Source organism: Sinocyclocheilus grahami, unplaced genomic scaffold (assembly GCF_001515645.1).
Source record: "Sinocyclocheilus grahami isolate Dianchi unplaced genomic scaffold, SAMN03320097.WGS_v1.1 scaffold2475.1, whole genome shotgun sequence".
Lineage (NCBI taxonomy): Eukaryota > Metazoa > Chordata > Actinopteri > Cypriniformes > Cyprinidae > Sinocyclocheilus > Sinocyclocheilus grahami.
In genome coordinates, this window is record NW_015507654.1 from 65,682 (window position 1) to 75,991 (window position 10,310).

At 39.5% G+C, this 10,310-nt stretch overlaps 1 long non-coding RNA gene across 1 annotated transcript in view; it reads right to left on the reverse strand.

The window, feature by feature from the left end:
* The window catches only part of LOC107575125 (uncharacterized), a 4,043-nt gene extending 1,313 nt beyond the window's left edge, over positions 1-2,730 (reverse strand). The window contains exons 1-2 of the long non-coding RNA XR_001607810.1: positions 2,632-2,730; positions 2,377-2,438 (exon numbers count right to left, since the gene is read on the reverse strand). This is a non-coding gene — a long non-coding RNA (uncharacterized lncRNA). The remainder of the gene's footprint in view (positions 1-2,376; positions 2,439-2,631) is intronic.
* Between the last annotated feature and the right edge of the window lie 7,580 nt (positions 2,731-10,310).

The following is a 10,310-nucleotide window of genomic DNA, read 5'->3' on the forward strand; positions in this document are numbered from 1 at the left end:
CTGTCAAAGAAACCTGGGCTTCCATACCACCTCAGCAGTGCCACAAACTGACCACCTCCATGCCACGCCGAATTGAGGCAGTAATTAAAGCAAAAGGAGCCCCTACCAAGTATTGAGTACTTGTACAGTAAATGAACATACTTTCCAGAAGGCTAACAATTCACTAAAAAATTTTTTTATTGGTCTTATGAAGTATTATAATTTGTTGAGATAATGAATTGGTGGGTGAGCCAAAATCATCACAATTAAAATAACCAAAGACTTAAACTACTTCAGTCTGTGTGCATTTAATTTATTTAATACACGAGTTTCACAATTTGAGTTGAATTACTGAAATAAATGAACTTTTCCACGACATTCTAATTTATTGAGATGCACCTGTACATTTCTAGGTCTTCACATATACAACAAAACGTATAAAGGTTTCTATCTTTTTTTTTTTAAGTGCAAAGCTGAATCTATTTTTTTTCTTTAACTGCTACTGCAGGGATGTCCAATCCTGCTCAAAAGGGCCAGTATCCTGCAGTTTAGCTCCAACCAGCCTCAACACACTTCTAGAAGTTTCTAGTGAGTCTAAAGACCTTCATTATCTGGTTCAAGTGCATTTCACGAGTTCACACTTACATATAATGAACAGAGTAAAGGTTATGCATATTTGGCGAGCTGTCTGGGGAGAGGGCTCCCAGCTCAGTAATTATTCTCGAGCCTGGGGTACTCCCCCCGTCCGGGGAGAGGGGTCCGAGCTAGGGTATAAGCTCGGACTGCTGAGGCTTAGTAGAGAGAACTAGAGGCTTCTGCAGAAGCGGGCACTGCTGTGGCATCTGAAAAAAAAAACTCCTGTGGGAGTGGGAACTGCTACGGCATCAGAAAATAAAAATGGCTTCTGCGGAAGCGAGCGCTGCTGCGGCATCTGAAAAGAAAACCCCTGTGGGAGTGGGAACTGCTACGGCATCTGGAAAGAGAAAATGGCTTCTGCGGAAGCAAGCGCTGCTGCGGCAATGTAAAATACAGATAATGGCTCCAGCGGGAGCGGGAACTGCTGCAGCTATGGGGAAATATGGAAAAGCTCCTGTGGGAGCGGGAACTGCTGCGGCAGTGGGGAAATATGGAAAAGCTCCTGCGGGAGTGGGAACTGCTGCGGCAGTGGGGAAATATGGAAAAGCTCCTGCGGGAGCGGGAACTGCTCTGGCAGTGGGGAAATATGGAAAAGCTCCTGCGGGAGCAGGAACTGCTGTGGCAGTGTGGAAATATGAAAGGACGGACATCGGGCCTGCGTCATTAGCGGAGGCATGCTCTCACTTGGGACAGCTCTGGGAGCGGAAGAAAAAGTAGGAAAAAAGAGAGGGGGAATGGTCGGCGTCAGGGCCTGCGCCATTAGCGGAGGCATGCTCGCGCTAGGGACAGCTCCGGGAGCGGAAGAAAAAGGAGGAAAAAAGAGAGGGGGAGGACGCTGGAGAAGGTGGCTGATGCCTGGAAGGCGAAGGTGATGGCGTGGCTCTGTGTCTGGAGGTATGAGCGATGGCAGCGCGGAAAGGCCGGCGGCTCCATGGGCTTGATTATGGAGTCCTGCAGAGCGCTGGTGCACTGATCGGCGACTGGAGACGCCAGAGGACCCGTGGTGTCGAACGCGTTGTCGTCTGGGAAAAGTTCGATCTCTGACATTTTTGTGGTGATTGGATGTGCCAATGCAAATCTGCGCGTGCTCCTCCCGAAATTTGTTAATAAAACATCACTTAATTAGGATTGGAGCTAAATTCTACAGGACAGTGGCCCTCCAGGAACTGCTTTACTTTTTAAGGTAAATCATCAAACAGATTATTTTAGTTCTGAAGTTTTGTCATGACAATCCCTGCACTGAGAACAGTCTTTCACATAAAAGCAACAGCAAAGATACTTGTTGCAGCTCGTCTACAAATCAACCAATGGCTGCTATAACCTTAATACATCAAAAAGTCATAAAACCTAATTCATGAGAATGAAGGCAGAAATAATCAGTTTTTGTTTTTTGTTTGTTTTTTTTGGACTGCACTTACATTTTTTCCTGTTTTGCTCTCTCAAATTACCGTTTCAAATTCTCGCTTCCAAATCCAAACATTACACATTTAGAGCAGGGTGGGTTTAGGGTTTAATGTCTCCATTGGGCCCCTATTTCGAGATTGACGGTTTTTCCTAGCCAATAAATCTGTGTGAGGTGTGGCATCACTACTATGCAATGTTGGCTTCCTGCTCAGTGATCACTTGAATGGGTGAATGTGGAGCTGGCAGATATCAGATCTTTTGATCTGTTCCCCACAGGTCACCCACATCTGTTCACTGACCATCGGATGCTGCAAACTTCAATCACACTAACTGCAACACAGTCAGTAATGATCTTACCATTTTTCTTGTTGTTGGTTTACACAATGCTGCATCCATTCTGCCTTCCTCCTGGGTGTCGACTGCATTAACAATAATACACAGATATGTTAAAACAACGAATCTTTATATATATATATTTATATACACACACACACACACACATACATACGTACATACATACATACATATATATGTGTGTGTATGTATATGTTTCAAATGCATTAATTGTAATTAATGTTTGTAGTTAGTAATTGTGATAAATTAATCCGTGACCTGTTTTTCTACATTTCCTGCAGTACATCACAACTGCAGCTACAATCAAAAGAGATCCAGCAGCAGAAATCAGCAAAATGTAAAACAAGGGTAGGCTCTGATCTGTAATGGACAAAATGAGTTTGTTAATCTGACCTCAAGATCTTAAAGGGATAGTTCACTCAAAATTCAAAATTACCCCATGATTTACTCACCATCAAGCCAATATGATGACACGCCATAGGCGTAGCGTAAGCTCAGGTGAGAAATGACGAATGTGAAAGCGCAGAGGAGAGAGCACAGCAAAACACCGGTCACAAACTATAAGAACAAAATGAGGAATTGTAAAGAAAAATGTCGGAGGATTTCGATATAAGCCCAGAGGAGACTGGTTTTCCTTTGCTGTAAACAAAACTTGGTTCTCGTGAGATTAGCATATTCACACCAGAGCTTACGATACGCCTACATCTACGCCTACATCTACATCATCCGCTGGAACGCCACTCTCTTGTGAACCAGGGTTCCCACGCTTCTTGAAAGTACTTGAATTTCAGACATATGTGTTCAAGGCCTGGAAAGTACTTGAAAACAGACATAAGTCCTTGAAAGTGCTTGAATTAAATTTGAAATAAATTTTGTTTATGGCGCTATTTCAAAAATTCTCCTATATGTTCTGTCAAAGACAACGAAACAGCACTAATGATTGGGGGTGAAGATGGGGTAACGCGAAAAAAACTTGTGTTTGTTGATGCGCAGCCTAGAGCCCTGAGAGGGACAGTTTTCTTAAGCCCGCTCCCACTGAATTTCTGACCATTACCGCCCACTCCCGCAACGTGTGTGTCCCGCTCCCACAAACATTCTAATATTGTATATACAGGGATTCAAGTTTTCTGTTGCTACAACGGATTTCCGTCAAGTTAGAAAAATGAGGGGAAAAGAATCATGTAGCGCATTGTTGTTGTTCTGTCGGCACACCAAAATTCATCCCCGCCACAGCTGCAGCTTCTCACTGACAACATAGTGACGCCGCTCGCATCATTCACAGTCAGGTTATTAGCAGATAACACAGAGCAGAACTTGAATTTCGGCACGGGATTGCGGCTAGTAATAATAATTATACTCATTCCCGCAGGTTCCGCGCTTATAACGCGATGACAGATGATAGAACGTATCATTTGCACGTGCTTTTGAGTCTTGAGAACTCACTTGCACGCTCTCATTTTCTGTGCGCCCACAGATCGCGATTAGGAGTGTGACAGCTTTTAATAGTTATTAAGGGAGTTTGCAAATGTGATATTGATTTAATACAACAGTTCAGTAAACAGGTACTGCCTGTTTTCATCAATGAAAATAGTTCCAAATAAAGTAACAGCTCAGCCGCTGCGCATCTCTAAAAGCAAACACAGCGGTGTTTCATTCATGAATGAAAGTGCATTTTTGAACGAATCTAATGAGTCAGTGATTCATGATTACCCATTCATAAAGACTTGTTTCATTCCTGAATGAATCAGCCGTTCAAACGAATCAATTGAATGAATGATTCAGTGCTAAAATCAGTGACTTGCCGCCACCTGCTGGCGGTTTCAGTTTCATTTTTAGGTACACTCTAAAAAATGCTGGGTTAAATACAAGCCAGTGCTGAGTAAAATAAGGACAAACCCAGCAATTGGGCTGTTTTGACCCAGCTTTAACACAACCTTTTGGGTAGTAACCCAACCGCTGGGTCAAAACAACCCAATTGCTGGGTTTGTCCCTATTTTACCCAGCACTGGCTTGTATTTAACCCAGCATTTTTTAGAGTGTATAATTTCAGTTATTTAAATCATTTAATATTTCTGTATTCAAAATGTTATATTTAAAACATTAATCTCTACATGAATGTATGAATTTAACTGCACTCATGCCACCTCTGAGCCTCATTAAACGTCTGAAAATGTACCTTCAAGCCACTTTTGTGTTCTTCTGTGCACCCTTTGTAGTACAAATACATGTTTTATTAATACTAATTTCATATGATTGGTAACATATTGGTCTCATTCTAATTCTTATTATATTGTTTTAAATAGACATTTGTAAAAGCTTATAAACACATTTTTTAATTTGACATAGATGAAAATAATGCCATTGCAAAGGTAAAAAGGAGTCGCATGTCACCTCATATTAGGAAGGATCATTTTTTATCAGAATTTTTGATCATTGATCAGAAGGTGCTCCTAAATTTTTTAAATTAGGAGGACAAGAGCTCCTAAAAAGAAAAGTAAGCATAGAGCCATGTGTATCAGTAGCCTATATTAGATCTGTGCATGACGGATGACCTAATAATAAGAATAACATTCTGAAGTGTTGTGAAATACATGAAGACTATTTTTATAGGCTTTATGGACAGATAAGTTGAGAGTGAATCTTGAAGAACCAGCACCACATCCTCTTGTACCACTGTTTGAATAATTTATCTTCCAGAATCTGGCAGTAAGTTTTAGGAGCTCATTTTTGTCAGTCTCTGTAAGACAGACTTTTCAGGATAGGAGATGGACTAAAAACGAACTCCCAAAACTTATTGCAACATGGAGCTAAGGAGAAAAATTTTGAACTTGAAAAATTGGAAAAACAGCTTAGTAAAAAGTGTTTACAGTTTAAAAGCAAATAGAAAGTCCTATTTTTTTAATGTCTTTTCTTTATATATTTTTTTGCAGATTTGCACATGTACACGGTTTAAAATGTTCATGAAATATTTTTTTTTAAATATTGACGCTTTGAGCAGCTGCATTCCTCTAAATCAAAGATGAAAAAATGGGATTTACAATAAAAAGTCATTTACAAAATAATTTTGACTTGAGTTTATTAATGAGTAACGTCTCTTTTGAGTGAATGTGCAAATTTTTAATGTTAAGAGGTTTTACCATGTTATTACAACATTTAACCACTTTTTATTAATTTAAAAATTGAGAAATTCTTTCAAATTTAAATCTTGTACAAGAAATACAGCAAAACCAGTTTGATGCATATTTTATCAATATTTTAGAAATTGTATTTGAATATTATCCGTACTGACTTCAATGGATTTCATTAAATTCCTTTGAACACAAATGCTCAAAATGGTCTAAATTTGTGTAAGTGAAATGTTAAGTACTGTAAGGTCTTTCATGACACTACATATGCTGGGGTGTGAATTTGATAGGTGCTTGATATAAAATAAATGGTGCTTTAAAAAGTCCTTGAAAGTCCTTGAATCTGGTGTTCATGAAAGAGTGGGAACCCTGGTGAACACACGGATGACAGTTAGTGGAGGATAGAAATTACAGTTTATAAAGTTTCAAATATGGATGTTTTTCTTACACAAACACATTGATTCAGAAGGCCTTTATTAAGCCAAAGAGCCGTGTGGAGTACTATTTATGATGGATGGATGTACTTAATTGTGCTTAAAAATCTCAACCACCATTCACTGCCATTATAAAGCTTATATAAAAATATAAAAAATTATATAAAAATATAACTCCGATTAAATTCGTCTGAAAGAAGAAAGTCATATACATCTAGAATGGCTTGAGGGTGAGTAAATCATGGGCTCATTTAAATTTTTGGGATTTAACAAGTATCAAATATAAAATATGAAATGTAGTTTTCTGACAATTAAATATGTTAAAGAAGAAGTGTGGAAAATTGCAAAATGAGATTAGTCAATGTAAAATTCAAAATAAATCTATTTTTTTTAATGGTTTTATGATTTAATTGTTACAAATGGTTAAAAAAAGTAATCTCTCTTTGTCTGTTGTACTGAGGTGTGACAAAAAACAACTCAACAGAATCAAACTGAAACCTGCTGCGGTCTGAAGTGTGATGTGATCCGTGGACAAACATCTTGCATGCATTGTGTGATCTGTGTTTAGTTTGCAGGTGAAGAGCTTCTTCCTTTTCTGCAACTATGAACATCGCAGTTGATGCTGCTACTGTAACAAAAAGTCAGCAGAGTTGGGATCCATGTGCGGCTTTATTAAAAGTATAAGCAGTAGGCTAATACAAACAGGCAGGTGTCGATCACCAGCAATATAATAGCCAAGGCAAAACAGACATGGTCACAAAACAGGCATAATTTAGACATCAGCAATCATTCTAATGTTCTTATTTGGTAGAGATCTCTAATCTAATGGTGGTGAACTTCAATAATACACATGAGATTAGTAGCACTGACTGGTTCAGTGACCATTTATGTAGTTTATACAATTTTGCCTTTAGGTGCACATTTAACCATAGTTCACACTAAAAAATGCAGTGAGAGATAATTGTAATGTTGTGAAGTTCATCTTTATGTGCTCATTGGTCACAACTTTCCCTGTAGTAGAAGTGGAGGGGCTAAGCATGCTAAAACTGGCAGCAACACATTACGTTGGCTGTCATATTTCACATGATCAAATGTGAAATTACAAATGCTCCTCTAAAAATGCATACACTTGATATGTAGCGCAATGATTGAGTATTGCACTCCAATAATATGAGCCTTAAAATAACATAGATTTGTAGTTAAATATAGTGTTAAAATGTTAGTCTCGTAGTACGCCAGCAGGTGGCGGCGATGTTGCATGGAGTTGGTTATGGCACTGGGCTCTCTTGGAGTCTCGCGTGAGTTTGAGAGCGAGATTGCAACCAGGGCAGTAGCTGGGATTTGTTGGGTCCCAGTGCAGGTTGTACCAGTGGGCCCTGTCTGAAATAGTTTAATTTGTATGCTCGTTCTATTTATTTATTTGTGCTATTTACTCAATGTTTACGTTTTTTTCAAGTTTAGGTGTCCAGGTACAGAAACTGAATAATCAAATGTAAAACAGCACTGCATAGTCTTCACTGTAAAAATTAAATATACAGTTAAAGCAAAATTTATTCAGACACCTTCAACATTCCTCACATTATCACAGTTTATTTGCTATAGTTTAGAAAATGGTAATAAAATATGACAAGAACTCAGAGTTAAACTGTGTCAGAACAAATTCATCTTGATAATGTCAGATAACGTTGATAGTATAGTATATTATATGACAATATTTACACAACTATCAATACTTTGTTGACCTATTACAAAGCAATGCTTAATTTTGTTCAGTCTGTGGTGTAAAAAGCAATTAATTAGCAATTAAAGAAAAAACACTTAAGAAAAACATGGTCAGGTCAAAGTGTCGGAATAATTTTTGTTTTACTGGTAGTCCACTGTATGAAGAATTTTTGGGTATAATGTGTCACAGTTTACTTTATTTTGCCATACTCACTTACTTAAATGAACTATAGTGTCCAGCACCCACTAGTAAACAAATATCAAAAATGATATCTGGTGTCTGAATAATTTTTGTTTTGACTGTGGATTAATTCTTGTTAAAACCACAAAGTAATTCAGTCAAGAGCAGTGAAGCAGTTTTTCAAGGATACTCTCCAATATTTCGACATCATTTTGTACATATGTTTCAGTACAAGAGCAAGAAGAGGCAAATTCAGTGTTCAAGCGCTTTGAGACGCATCTCTCTGTGTGCGCCCTGATGTGCGCCTATAGATTTAAACATATATATATACACTGAACAAAATTATAAACGCAACACTTTTTTATTTTTGCCCCCATTTTTCATGAGCTGAACTCAAAGATCTAAGACTTTTAACATTTCAGAGATCATTACAAATACATTTAAATTAACAAACTTCAAAAGCGTTGCATTTGCAACCATGTGAAAACAGCGGGTGCTGCAGCCCCCTCAGCACCCTTACTTCCCGCGTCCCTGGGAGTGGACCAACATTCCACAGGCCACAATCAACAACCTGATCAACTCTATGCAAAGGAGATGTGTTGCACTGCGTGAGGCAAATGGTGGTCACACCAGATACTGACTGGTTTTCGAACCCCCCCCGGACCCCCCAATACAGTAAAACTGCACATTTTAGAGTAGCCTTTTATTGTGTGCCAAGTCAAGCACACAGCTGCACACTGCAATACAGCAGAGCTTTTCAGAGAGGATGTGCGCAAAAATGCAGCTGTCAATCAAACAACATGCAGGCACTGGATTGAGTTTGCACTGCTTATAATGAAGGTGTTGTTACTCGTATTGTTGAAGTTACTGTAAGACTGTTACATATGTTTCCAGTGTGTATGGCTTTTTAAAACTTTAATCAAGAAAGATTGTTATTCTATATGAGCAGCATAGCTTTTTATTTGTTCACCAGCTAAAATAGCATTAACCAGTTTTCAAATTCATTGATTTGTTTTAAAATGAATTTAATACTTTCTTGAGAAAACAACTGTATTTCACACCTGTTAACTGGACACATACATGGTATGGGCTGTGTTGAATGTTGTTTCTCTGGTGCTAAGCTCGAAATAACATTACAGTTTACATGATAAAAATGTGACAACCCATTTTTAAAGTCATTTTTATTTTATTTTTTTTTATGGAATTTTATGTTGTCTTTGAGTGTTTGGTCCAAATATTATCATCTTAATTTAAAATGTGCAAAAATAGTAACTATAGCATTAATTTTTTTGTAATTGAATTGGTAATGAAATTATATAATTTATGAGCTGCTAAATATTTTATCTCACTAGCAAGTATTTTTTTTTGGCATTTTATTCTCAGGAGGGAGACGAAGAACTGTGTGGTGTATTGGTATTGATATGCCACTCCCTTGAAGGCGAATCTCAAGAATCGTCTGTGATGGGGGGCTATCTGGATGTGAAATTACATGTCTTTCAGATCCAGGGAAAAGAACCAGTCCCCTCGGTACACTTGCAAGAGGATCTGTTTCAAAGTAGTCATCCTGAAAGGCCGTTTCATAAAGATGCGGTTCAGGCATCTGAGATTGAGGATGAGCCGAAGGCCGCCATCCTTCTTGGGGATGAGGAAGTAACGACTGTAAAAGCCTGACTCGCTCTGAGCTAGGGGAACCGTTTCTATGGCTCCTTTTGCCAGTAAATTCATCAGCGCAGTATTCCTCGGAGTGCAGGATGTGTGCGTCTTTGCTCTGAACCAAGGAGGGAATCACGCCACGGAACTGCGGGGGTCTTCAAGCGAACTGAAGTGTATAACCTCGTTTTATTAAGGGGATGGCCTGCTAGGCCTTGGCTCATGTGGCAAGGGGTTGGATTAGTTTGGGTGGTGGGCCGCCTTGTGGGGACCCGACACTCGTGATAAGTGGAAGAAGAAATTTGATCTCTTTTTGAAATTGTTAGTTTTATTTTTCCCACTATAACAGCGGCTGGTTGTGTGGGCACTTTAAGAACGGGCCCAGTATTCACAACGAAGTTGAGTACAAACACACTGCCGTCGGCACCCAGCACTGAACGGGGTACTTGGAGGCACAACAGAGACTGTTTGGGGGGTGGTCCAGCTGCAGCAAGACTTGGCCCTCTCCTCTTCCTGTCCCACAGATCAGGAGGACACCTGAGGTGCCAGGTCCAGCGCTAACTTGGGCTGGGGTCCCTGATGCTTAGGAAACAGTTAGCGTCTGGCAGCGCGAGAATGCTGATGGGGCTCGGGCTTGGGAGCTCATCTAAGTAGCTGGAGGCGCAGGCTTCATGGGTTGCTGAGTCGGCGCTAACTTAGGGCAACTTCTGAAGGAAGTGTCGCATGGTCTGGGACAACTTCTGTGCAGTAGGCTTGCTGCTATAGACGGTTTTGCCGGTGTGAAGCCGCAACACTGGTTATGTCACTTGCCCACCACTGCACCGT